The sequence below is a fragment of the Arvicanthis niloticus genome, chromosome 11, assembly GCF_011762505.2.
Source record: "Arvicanthis niloticus isolate mArvNil1 chromosome 11, mArvNil1.pat.X, whole genome shotgun sequence".
Taxonomy (NCBI): Eukaryota; Metazoa; Chordata; class Mammalia; order Rodentia; family Muridae; genus Arvicanthis; species Arvicanthis niloticus.
The window spans coordinates 10,228,547-10,240,724 of NC_047668.1; the positions used below are offsets into that span (position 1 = coordinate 10,228,547).

At 43.0% G+C, this 12,178-nt stretch overlaps 1 pseudogene; it reads right to left on the reverse strand.

The window, feature by feature from the left end:
• Positions 1–1,342: 1,342 nt before the first annotated feature.
• LOC117717353 (PRELI domain-containing protein 1, mitochondrial pseudogene) lies at positions 1,343–1,990 on the reverse strand (annotated as a pseudogene).
• Positions 1,991–12,178: the final 10,188 nt, after the last annotated feature.

A 12,178-nucleotide genomic window follows, 5' to 3' on the forward strand; every position in this document is an offset into this window, starting at 1 on the left:
TGTAGATTTGTGTGTGTGTGTGTGTGTGTGTGTGTGTGTGTGTGTGTGTGTGTGTTGCCTGTGCGCTGAGTGAGTGCCTGGTACCTATAGAGGTCAGAAGTGGACATACGATCTTCTGGAACTGTAGTTACAGACAGTTGTGAACCACCATGTGGGTGTTGGGAACCAAACCCAGCTCTTCTACAAGAGCATCAACTTCTCTTAACCATGAAGCCCTTGGTCCAGCCCAATAGGACTGTTCTTAACTGACATTTCCACTGTGTTTATCTGACATTTATACTACCAATTCCACTAACAAATGTATGTAAAAATGTATTTTCTATGAGAAAATCTGGTATCGATACACTGGCAGTCACTTACCTAGTCAATACATAATAAAACGTTATCACTTTTTTTCTTGAAAAATAAACAAGTGATTAATTTTTATAGATTAGTAATTTGTGCTGAATTATAAACTACCATTAAGATTATGAGTGTTGACATGAGGGAAAGGATTAGGTTTAAGAGAGGTAAGAGTCAGTTGACTGTACATGGCTGAGAAGGTGGAAGGAACGGTCCTCCTGATTGACACGGGGTGTCAGGATCGCTCATCCCCTCCTTATTCAGCTCTTTCTTGCTCTTCTGCATTGTCTGACTTCTTACAGGATTCAAATATCTGTTCACTGAGCATATTAAATAGACAGAAAGTTTCCAAATTAGCCTCAGGACACTCACAACAAAACAAATCTTGGTATGTGTCTCATTAATATCTACACCAATGATATACACATAGGATGAGGTTGTCCAGAGGCTGGCATTACCTACTTGCTTTGTTGCAGATAAGGGCAATAAGGTGTCCAGTAGCATTCAGGGATATGGCAGGAAAACAAGCTAGTAAAGTCAGGGAGATGCTGGGGCCATGTCAGCAGAAGCTCTCCTCCCTCGTTAGTGCACAGGACCTCCATGGTGGCATCTCACCACCTAGTGGGGGATAATCTAAATGATTTTCTAAATTTTCTTTTTTCTTGGGGCTAATCAAATCATTTGCTTATGGAAAATATGTTATGAGCTAAGTATTGTTCTATGTCCTTGGGACATATTAGGGATTAAAGCAAAGAGCTCTGTGTACTGCTTGTGACCTTGGGAAAGTCTCAGCCCTCTGCACCTGTCACCAGCTGCCCAATGGGCAAGGCCAGGGTCAGAGTGGACACTGAGCCTGGCACACCACTGATGCCAAACAGGACTCATGCTCCAATCCCCCATTCAGGCATCAGAAAGGGCTGGAAGTGGACTTTCAGTGATGAGGTGTAATGGGAAGGAGGGAGAATGCATTGAGTTGCCCTGGCTGGGGGGCTCCACAAACCTATTGTCGTTGAGGCTGCTTGATGTCAGCCTTGTCCGCCAGGTCCTTGGCCTCCTCTGCACCCATTAGATCCTTTCCTTCATCTTCGGCTTCGTTTGCTATCTCAGGAAGTATACTGGGAAGAGCCCCACCTTGTAGCTTTGCCAAGATGTACTCAAAACTCTTCATCGTCTTGGCCATATTGCTTTTGAAATGGGCAGATCAAATTCCTGGTCAGCTCTGGAAATGCCAAATAAGCTAGAGGAGCCTGAGGCTTCCTGTGGGTTTCGGTCCAGCAGCTGTTGTCAGAGTTCACACAGTGAACACGTCGTGATGTGTCGACCACATCAGCTGGGTGTGTTTGAAGTTTCATGTGACTGTGGTTATGTGATTCTGCGGCGCCACCATAGAGTCTTCCAGGATGTACGCCAAATGAGGGTTTACGCATATCGGATATCGGCAGGAAACAGTTGCTCTACCCAATGTACCATCCTGTTGGTCGTAGGAGTCTTTGGGACAGAAGATTCCAGGCAGAGGTCACCTCCCAGTGCACTGTATGTTCAGTTAAGCTGTGTTTGCTATAAGGATTTGAGTTTCATTGCCACATGGCAGTGAACACTTGGTCTTAGGAATTTAGAGCACATTCTGGCCCAGGAAACACTTTACCATCACTGTGGCCTGGGCAGGCCTAGCACCTGCACAACATCCGGGTGCAGAGCCAGGAGTGAACAGGCTTGTTGAATGCCTGTCAGGCTCACACGTTCAGCCTCTGTTGGGCGAGGCCCAAGTTGCTGCCATGGCCATAGGGATTATAGGGTTGTGCCTTGTAATTTTTAAATCAAATATTTTTATTCTGTTGTTACTTCAAAATAACAATTAGAAAAAAAAAGTGGAAGCTGTCAGCGTATTAGTTACTGTTCTTTTGCTGTGGTAAAATGTCATGACTGACCAAAGGCAACTTATGGAAGAGTTTAATTTGGCTTCCAGTTCCTGAGGAGCAGGAGTCCGTCATGGTGGGTAGGAACGACAGCAAGTGGAAGGCAGGCCGCAGAAAGTTGAGTGGTTATATCAACAACCATAAACCACAGAGGAAGCAGAGGCAGACAGAATGAAAAGCAGGGAAGTTATAAATTATTTTTTTCAAGTGGCATCTTTATTTTTTAATTGGTTATTTTATTTATTTACATTTTAAATGTTATCCCCTTTCCTGGTTTCCCCTCTACAACCCCCCTAATCCCATCCCTCTTCCTCTGCTTCTGTGAGGGTGCTCCCATAACCACCCACCCACTCCCACCTCACCCCCTATGCTGGGGCATCAAGCCTCCACAGGACCAAGGGGCTCCCCTCCCATTGATAACAGATTAGGGCAATCCTCTGCTACATATGCAGCTGGAGCCATGGGTCCCTCCATGTGTACTCTTTGGTTGGTGGTTTAGTCCCTGGGAGTAATGGAGGGTTCTGGTTGGTGGATATTGTTGTTCTTCCTAAGGAGTTGCAAACCCCTTCAGCTCCTTCAGTCCTTCACCTGACTCCTCCATTGAGGTGTTCATGCTCAGTCCGATGGTTGGCTTCGAGCATCCGCATCTGTATTGGTCAGGCTCTGGCAGAGCCTCTCAGGGAACAGCCATACCAGGCTCCTGTCAGCAAGCGCTTCTTGGCATCAGCAATAGTGTCTGAGTTTGGCGTCTGCAGATGGGATGGATCCCTAGGTGGTAGTGTCTCTGGATGGCCTTTTCTTCAGTCTCTTCTTTGTCTCTGTATTTCCTTTAGTCAGGAGCAATTCTGGGTTAATATTTTTGAGATGGATGGGTAGCCTTTGGATATGGTTTCTACAGGCTCTCTCTCCTCTTTGTTGGTGTGGGAGGATATGGGGGAGAAGTACAGTGGGTCGGGAAATTGAACGGAGATGTGTAGCAGTGGGAAATGGGGAACCGGGGGTAACCACTAGAAAGTCCCAGATGTCAGGAAAGCAAGAGGCTCCCAGAATCCAACGGGGATGACATTAGCTGAATTTATAAGTTCTTAAAGCCCATCCCCAGTGATGTATTTCCTTCAGCAGCGCTGTTCCACCTTTCCAAACAGCGCCACCAACTGGGGACCAAGTGTTCTAGTGTCTGAGCCTATGCAGGGCATTGCTCATGCAAACCACCACATTCAGAATAAAAATGGAGTTGCTGTGCCAACCCTAATTTAAAATTGTTAATGAAGTAAGAAGGTTATAAAGGGTGAGCTCCTATGCAGTCACTTATTGGAAAAGCCTGTCAGAAGCACACACGCTTGCACAGACTCAGTAAACTCAACTTCACACTGAAGGTACTCGGTATTAATTACCTTGGTAAAAGATTACTGTTTCAAACTTTGTGGTGTGATCCTCCTCATTGTCTTGTCTTTAAGACTCCCTCTCTTGACCTGTTTGGACACACCCACAATTTACAATGGAACATTACTCACATTGTACATGTCAGCTGTTCACAGACAAGCATCATTGTGGTGTGTGTGTGTGTGTGAGAGAGAGAGAGAGAGAGAGAGAGAGAGAGAGAGAGAGAGAGAGACAGAGAGAGACAGAGAGAGAGACAGAGAGAGAGACAGAGAGAGAGAGAGAGTGCGCGTGCACACGAATATTTCTGTGGAGGCAAGAAGATGACCTCAGGTGTTATTCTTCAGGTATTGACCCATTTTTCTTCTTTATTTTTGACACAGGGTGTCTTACTGGCCTGGACTTTGCCAAGTAGGCGAGGCTGTCTGCACAGCAGGCTCCAAGGGCCCTATCTCCATCCTTCCATTGCTGGGGTTACAATGCTCATCACCATGCCTGGGTTCTGGGTCTGGAACTTGGGTTCTCATGCTTGTAAGGCAAATGCTTTGCCAAACAAGCCATCTCTCCAGCCCCACCATCATTCTTTACAGAGCCTTTCCACAATTGTTTCTAATTTAGAGTAAGATGAATGGTTTATTTAGAAATGACCAGGACCTAACATTTTATTTGTGGCACATGTTGTTTGTGATTATGAACTGTAGCAGTCACTGGCTTGTTACTAACATGATAGCAGTAATCTGGGAGGGAACCAGAGAAAGCTTCCTTAGTGAAGATTCTGATATTAACCCCACAAATTTAAAAACAGAAAAAAGGCAATCCTTAGGATATGAACAAAGCAAAAAGTTTTGTTTTTTTTTTTGTTTTTGTGAGTTAGATGAAGCATATGTTCTTCTCCTTATGTAGGCATTGATGAAGAGATGTCAAACATTTTTATTTTCAGGTGCTAAGTTCTTTTTTTTTATTTTTCATTTTTTTGGGGGGGGATAGGATATCACTCTATAGGTCAGGCTGGTGTCAAACTCATGGCCATCCTCCTGTTTCAGCCTCTTGTGTGTTGGGATTATACATGTGAGCTACCACATCTGGCTTGGTTTTGTTTTATAAATTCTTTTTCAGGTATACAATTGTAGTTTCAAATAATTTTTTTTTTTTTAAAATTAAAGCAATATTTTTCTTTTTTATTAAAAATAGATTTTTTTTCAGAAAATATATTATGATTACAGTTTCTTTTCCCTCAATTCCTTCCAGATCTTGGAGAGATGGCTCAGTGATTAAGAGCTCTGGCTGATTGCTCCCAGGGTCTAAACCACCAGCCTGGTAGCACACAGGGAGAGACCCATGGCTCCAGCTATATATGTAGGAGAGGATGGCTTTGTTGGGCTTAGGTCAGAGAGGAGGTCCTTGGTCCCGTGAAGGCTGGATGCCCTAGTGTGGGGGAATTCGAGGGTAGGGAGGTGGGAGTGGGTGGGTGGGTGCACATCCTCATAGAAGCAGGAGGAGGGGAGGAGGGATAGGGGGTTTCTTGATGGTGGGGGAAATGGGGAAAGGTGATCACATCTGAAATATAAATAAAATATCCAATTAAAAAAAAAGAGCTCTGGCTGTTCTAGAGGACTCATGTTAATTTGCGGCACTCACATGAGCTCGAAATCCTCTGTAACTACAATCCCAGGAGCCCCATCATCCTTTACTGGTCTCTGAGGGTATTGTGGGCACAAGGTCCAGAGTCATACATGCAGGTAAAACACTTATATGCATAAAAAAATAAACAAACATTTAAAAGTGATATTTATTTTATAAGGGAAAGAAATTAAAGATAAACTCCAAATGCTTATATCTACTTTCCATTAAATAGTCTGTTGTGAAACTTCTGGCTATGACAGTGATAAGCCTGTGCTTGGGTGGAAGACCTTTGACTAAATTAGGAAGCCTATGCAACGTGGGTCTCAGTTTCCTTGCCTATGAATCAAGCTTTTGGATTCTGGGAAGACTAGAAGCAGCTTTTAGTTTAAAACATCCTGAAGCTATGGGTAAAATAGAGGGTGTCTCCATTTTCTTGGACTCTGTCTTTGAGCCATTTCCTTCGCCTTCTAGACTTCTCATTTCTCCCCACCTGATCAGTATTTTAAGTTTGGTTGCTCTCCAATTACACTATGCATCCGAGGGTTACTTGTTAAATTTCTCTTTGGGTCATCTGATTGGGCTCAGTTGTTTGTCAGGACAGAAGGTTATGCTGTTTGATTTGATTTGATTTATTTTTGTGGTGCTGGGAATCAAACCCAAAGCTCTGTGCATGCTGCTCAAGAACTCTACCACTGTGCTAACCTAGCCCTGGATGCATCATTTTAAAAGACATTTTCCCTTCATTAGTAAGTTAGTTTCTTTAGTTAGCATTCTAAATAATGGGCTCCATGAATACATGTCTGTGAACATAACCTATTGTATTTTTTCTCACATTGTAGCAATTCTTAATTTTGTAACATGAATGCTTGACCTTTTTTTTTTTTTTCATGTAACCACTGGTGGTGTTGGAAGAAATACTATGTTTTGAATAAAAACATGGTTAGTTATTCTTCTCTTGATGTATATCGATTTGTCCAGCAGATGCTAATGTTTGTTATATAACTCGAATGTTGAGAGGATTAAACCCATGGACACAGAAGCAAAATTGAAAGTAATGTTTCTGAAATTCATTGATCTCAGCTTGTCAGTCTCATTGGCGATGATAAAAAGATGCTCCAGGAAGAATGCAGATTCAGACTGATGATTGAATCGGAAGGCAGCACTGGGCAGGAAAGCCTCAATTTCATATCATTATATTATCCTCAGTAGCAGTCACACAGAGACAGGAACACCCACTAGGTACCTCTGCCAACAAACTTATGAGCTCATCTGAATTAATCTTTGTAAAATCCCACGAGCCATCAATACTTGGACACTATGCCAAGCAATCCCAGGAGACATATGGCTTTATTATAATTAGAAGAGACACTCAGAGCATCACCTATGTCACAAGATCATAAAGAAGCCTCAGTTCACTCTGCTGTGGCTGAAACTTTTAAACAGAGAATGAATAAAATGTTCTCTATTGGAATTCTTCATCATGCTTTAGCATGGCTCACATAGCTCAAAATTAAAGTCATCAAGACATCACTGATTACTCAATGAAAGAAAAGAAAAAAGAAAAAAAAAAAAAAAGCAGACAGGCGCCATGCTGCTGTAAAACAGGCTATGATAGTGCCAAGCGTGTGCTATGGGAGAAGCCTGTGTTTGCAGAGCAAGGATCCAGAGTCTCCTTAATGTATCATCCATGATGTGTAAGATTCAACCAAACGCTGCAGGGCAGGAGGGCAGGGGTGGTAGGGCTCACCTGTGTTTCTAGCACTCGGAGACACAGGCAGAGGATCTCAGGTAGGAGGCTGGCTTCAGATGCATACTGAGACCCCATATGTAACAAACAAACAAACAAACAAACAACAGCAAATCCCTCTGAATAAATAGTGAGATAAATTTATTGACCAGAAAGATACAAGAAAGTTGACCCAGGCAAGGAAGAAGACTACCCTGGGGATGACCAGATTTTCCACTTAGCAAAGATAGGTCTCCAAGCAGAAGGTTTTTTTTTTTTTTTTTTTTTTTCTATGCTCAAAGATACCAAGGAAAATAGTTTTCTTTCTAATATTTTTATTAAAAAAAAAACTTAGTTTTTGTTAGCATACGAACAATGGGCTTCACTGTGATATTACACACACACACACACACACACACACACACACACACACACACACTTTGCTCTTATTATTTCCCAGTGAAGAAATAGAAACTACAAAATAACAAAATGGAAACTAGAACTGACAAATATCTCTGAAAAGATCTGATGAATAGGTTTAAAAGCAGATTGAAGATGGCAGAAGTAAGATTTAGGGAACTTTAAGGTGGATCAACTGAAATTATCCAATCTGAAAGACAAAGAGAAAAAAGAACACTGTTTCAGTGACCTGTAAGTTAAGAACAAATGGGTGGAGAAAGACACAGCGTGTAAAGGATAAGCATAAGAGGGCTGAGTAAACAGTAGCAGATAAAACACTGAGACAAAAATTACAAGACACAAAGGAAACCTCGTTGTGTTAAGTAGGTGAAGTAGAGCGGAGGGTGTTAGCATATTCCTGTGTACCTCAGCAGTCAGGAGGCTGAGGCAGAAGGACCTTGACTTTCAGGCCAGCCTGGGCTATATAGGAAGACTCTAGAAATAACCCTCTCCAAAACAACAACAACAACAACAACCAACAACAACAACAACAACAACAACAACAACAATAACAGCAGCAGCAATAACAACAAACTCCCCAAACAAAATAAAACAACAACCCCAAGCCAAACCATCATAGCCACTGGTGTTAGAAACCTAAGCAAGCAACCAAATGAAGGTTGGTACACAAGGGAGTCAGTGCAGTAACAAACGCACACCCGATAATGCAGCTTTAGAGTACATGGAGCGAAGCAACAGAATTAAAGATGGTGGTACGTATTATTTCAGAACTTTCCATATCCTCAGTGGTTTGTTAAATCTTAAAAGTCAGAATCTGATGTGCTCAGAGGATAAAGCTTATAAGATGAACCTAAACATAGGTGATTAGAATGTGGCAATCCATGGGGGCAGGTCTGGAGCATGGATCTGGGGCCATGAAACCAGATTTGGGACTGTTTCAGAACACAGAGTGCTTTTTGTGACGTGGAGCAGGAAGATGGAAAGCAATGGATAAACAAGGCTGAGGCAGCCTCATTAGGTCCTCACGCTCAGTAGGGCAGCACAGAGGAAGTAATTAAGAGTTTCTGAGTCCATTAGAGCCACCGACCTGTTAAGATCCACATAAGGGGAACTGTTTTGAGCTCTCTGATAGAGGAGACAAATTCCTGAACAGAACACTAATAGCTCAGGCACTAAATTCAACAATTAATAAATGGGACCTCATAAAACTGGAAATCTTTTGTAGGGATAAGAACACCATCAACAGGACAATACGGCAGCCTACAGAATGGAAAAGATCTTTACCAACCCTACATACAACAAAGGACTAATATCCAAAGTTTATAAAGACCTTAAGAACTTGGACACCAACAAACCAAGTAACTCCCCAAACAAAATAAAACAACAACCCCAAGCCAAACCATCATAGCCACTGGTGTTAGAAACCTAAGCAAGCAACCAAATGAAGGTTGGTACACAAGGGAGTCAGTTGAAAAATGGGGTAGAGAAATAAACAGAATTCTCAACAGAGGAATCTTGGTCGGCACTTAAGAAGCACTTAAAAGAAATGTTCAATGTCCTTAGTCATCAGGGAAATGCAAATCGAAACAGCTCTGAGATTCCATCTTACACCTATCAGAATGGCCAAGATCAAAAACTCAGGTGATAGCAGATGCTGGTGAGGATGTGGAGAAAGAGGAACACTCTTCCCTTGCTGGTGGGATTGCAAACTTACACAACCACATTGAAATTGGTTTGGCGGTTTCTCAGAAGATTGGGAATAGTTCTACCCCAGGACTCAGCTATTCTACTCCTGGGCATAAACCCAAATGATGCTCCACCATCCCACAAATACACTTGCTCAACTATGTTCATAGCAGTTTTATTTGTAATAGCCAGAAACTGGAAACAACCTAGCTGTCCCTCAACTGAAGAATGGATAAAGAAAATGTGATACATCTACACAATGGGATACTATCAGCTATTAAAAACAAAGACATTATATAATTTGCTCGCAAATGGATGGAACTTGAGAATATCATCCCGAGTGACGTAACCCAGAGCGAGAGTGGTATGTACTCATTTATAAGTGGACATTAGCCACGAAGTGCAGGATAACCACACTACAATCCACAGATCAAAAGAAACTGGGTAATAAGGAGGAGCCATGGGAGGATGTGTGAATCTCATCTCACATCCGAAGGAGGTGGATGGAGAGAGGGAATTGAGTGGGGGAGGGGTTGAGGAGGGAAACAGGAATGGCAATCGTGTGTGTGTGTGTGTGTGTGTGTGTGTGTGTGTGTGTGTGTGTGTATGTATGGGAGATGGCTGGGAGTGAGAATGGAGATCTGTGGGGGGCATTTCTGAGACTAGATGGAGGCTTGAGATGAAGGAGACTATGGGGAGTCTGTGGGGTGATCCAAGATGAGATACAGCTGGAGATATAGAGACTGAAGTGACCACCTCGGTAGCCAGGCAAGACTTCCAGAGGAGGGAAGGGGACATCAACCCACCCACAAAACCTTCAACTTAAAATTTGTCATGCCTACAAGATGCCTAGGGATAAAGATGTAGTAGAGATTGAGGCAACTAATGGCCGCCTCAACTTGAGACCCATTCCACAGGAGAGAGCCAACACCGACACTGTTAATGAGACTCTGCTATGCTCGCAGACAGGAGCCTAGCACGACTGTCTCCTGACAGGCTGCATCTAGTAAAGAACGGAACTATCCAGAGACCCACAGCCAAACATCAGGCAGAGCTTAGGGAGTCTGTGGGAGAGTGGGGGATAGAATGAGTGAGCGAGCCAGAGGGACCACAAGAAGAAGTCTGAGCCAACTAACTTGGGCCAAAGGAGGCTCACAGAGATTGAACCACCAACCAAAGAGCATGCAGGGGCTGGATCTAGGCTCTGTATACATTTGTAGCAGATGTGCAGCAGATGTGAAGCTTGGTTTTCATATGGGTGCTCTAACATTCCATGGAGCAGGGCTGTCTTGGACTCTGTTGCCTGCCATTGGATCCCCTTTCCCTACCTGGACTGTTTAGTTGGGCCTCAGTGGGAGAGGATGTGCCTAGTCCTGCTAAGACTATATGTCCCAGGGTGAAGTGGTATCCAAGAGGGGGTGCTTCCTTTACTCTGAGAAGAGGGGAAGGGAGTAATGGGGGAGGCACTTGTAAGAGCGAGACTGGGAGGAGAGGAGGGGGATAGCTGAGATCGGGATGTAAATACAATAAATAATAAATTATTGAACAGTAACAACAAAAAGAGTGCTGAGAGGACTGGCAGGTTACCGGTGGCCTAGGTCTCCTTGTAGGAGATTCATGTACCTCCAAGACCAGTAGGGAGCCAAAGCTCAAAGTGAGCACACACTATATCAAACACCAGAACATGGCATCCAATACTAGGGGAGATGAGTTACAGTGATTACAGATAATTACTTGTGGGCCATCTAACCTCCTTTAGTTATCAGGGATTTCACCGAATCCCCAGGGAAAGTATGACATCTTCAGAGGAAAAGAGGAGAGAGAAGGGAGTGGAAGGTTTTGAATTAATGGGATTTATTAATAAAGAATTCTAAATCAAAACTGGCTGGACTGACACTAAGCACTGAGACTGAGAGACTGAAAGCACATCTCATAATTGAACATTAAATGTTTAAAGGAAGGTGAACAAGACATATTTGTATAGTTTAACCAATCATCCAGTTTAAGAGACTGGCATGCCTCATCCTCGAGAGACTTGAAGCCTCAGGAAACAGGGAGGCCTGGTGGTGGGGGAGCACCCTCTTGGAGGCGAAGGGGAGGAGGAATGGGATGAGACACTGTAGGAAGGGGATGGGGGCAATGGCTGGAATATAAATAAGGTAATTAAAAAAGAGATGGGCATGCTCTTGTTTCAGATCTCACTGTTTATCAGTCACCCAGTTCCACTGCGTTCTTCCTTGGAGTAACCATCATGTTGTTATTGTCTTACTAATTCATACCTTGAAGATATTAGTTTGTTATTAACTTTAACCACCTGCTGTCAGAATAATCGTGGCATGATGAGTCTTGTGAATGCCCGTGCTCACACACAGTTTTCTAATGTTAATCCTTAGAGGTAGCTTTGCTGGGTTATGAGGTGTATGAATCTTTGCTGTCACGAAATAAAGGCTTTGTTTTTCAAGTATTCCTACCAATTTTCATGTCCGGCAGTAGTGTATGACTGACTCCATTGTTCTGCACTCCTAGCAACTCATCTTTTCTTGTGTGTATTTGTCAGACTTTATTTTTTTGCCAATCTTTCATACAGCATTTTTCAGTCTTGATTTACAGATGCCGATGTACCTTTCCATTATCTGAGAAAATAACAGACATGCTCCAAGTTCTGCCACTGCTTCAGCCTCTGGACTCTCCTTTCCTATTGTTATGGAGGAGCTGTTTGTGCTCTTAGCTGAGGTCAGATATCTCACTTATGTGGATTCCATCTTGTAATATTGACTCAAAGGTATTGCTCCATTAATTGTCCCTTCTTGCTTCTGCAGTACCACTCTCCTCTCTACTGGCCATTCTTGCTGGCATCAGGCATGCGTGTATTCCTCCCAATTTAAAACACAGCAAATACCAGTTACTAGGACTACTATCAAGTTCCAAGTTCTCGACTCCCTGTCTAAAATTTGCCTCCCATTTTCTCTCAGTGTTCAGTTCAGCATTCTTTGTCATTCTTTCATTAGAATTACTCTTATTAGAGTTGCCAGTGATTGCTCTATTACCAAATCCAGAAGCCACTTTCCAGTTGTTGTTATTGGTT